We start from the raw sequence: 1,302 nt of genomic DNA on the forward strand, positions 1-1,302 counted from the left end.
TTCTGGCCTATTCAAAAGAATTTCTGAAAAGTAAAGTGCCTTTTTAGCATCTTAAAAGTAGTATCATCCTTATAGATTCCCAAATTCTATATGGGACAACCAGACATTTCTATAACATTTCCCTCAGAAAATATTAAAAACCTATTAGTCTATCTAGTTTAGACTATATGTTAATATTATTTCAAATGTTTTTGTTCTTTGAATTAGGAAAAAAACTGTTGGCAAAGGAAAAATTTTAATAAAAGTACCACTTGAAACAAGTGTTTAGCTTTTGTTTTTGGTGATTTTACAAAAAGGTTGTTGGCTGTCTTAACTTAGTGCTTCATTTATTTTTTTCCATTTTGTCAGCATTATATAACAGGAACCTGGAAACCAGATGCAGAAGCAATCTGTTTATGATAGCTTCTTTGCCCGGTGTTCCCCAGCCCATCATAGTATTGTTTTTAGTTTGTGTTTTCACTTTTTTTTTTCCATTGTTGCCTCACTGACTTTTTTTAATGGATCATTTTAAATTTTAAAGGGATTATAATCCCTGAACTACAATATTGCCTGTTAATTGAATGTGACATTTTCAATCTCTGAGAAATAAGATGTGACATGATACATCTCTATCACCCCAGTTTTATTTTAATTTTGCATTGTCTCTTAAAAGGGAGAGGGGTTATTCAAGATTTAAATATATTCACTGACCTTTAGAATATAGCATTTTTTTCATGCAATATTTTTTTCTAAAACTATTTTCCAAGACTTATTAAAGAAATAATCTCATTTAAAACTGCTTTTAGTATAAGGCATTGTGTGTATACATGGTGCTGAATTTGCCACTTGACTTAAATTGATCATGGAATTATTTTGTCCATCAAAACTTTGAGATCTACCTTGGTTGTTGTGGGAAAAAAACTGAAAGTGATCTGTTTGGTTAGTGTTTAAGCATGCTTTATTTATATTAACCTATTCCTTCTTGCCAAGGATTCATTCCTATTGTACTTAGTGGTAAAATGACATCTAGTAGCATACAGGTTAGTTTTTTTATTTTACTTACTGGAAATGGTTTGAGTTGGAATGGAATTTTCAAGTTAGCTCATTATATTAAATTTTAATAATTTTTGCATGAAGAAATATTGTAAACTAAGGACAAATATATATTAAAAAGGAATTTTCTAGGAGAGATAGAAGAGTTATGACAATGGCATAAAGGAAATTTCCAGAACTTGACCCATACTAGCATAGCTTTCAATAATACCACTCTACATTAAGTATTTTTTGCAAAGGCAATAATATATGAACATGCCATTGACCACA

The sequence above is a fragment of the Sminthopsis crassicaudata genome, chromosome 1 (genome assembly GCF_048593235.1).
Source record: "Sminthopsis crassicaudata isolate SCR6 chromosome 1, ASM4859323v1, whole genome shotgun sequence".
Lineage (NCBI taxonomy): Eukaryota > Metazoa > Chordata > Mammalia > Dasyuromorphia > Dasyuridae > Sminthopsis > Sminthopsis crassicaudata.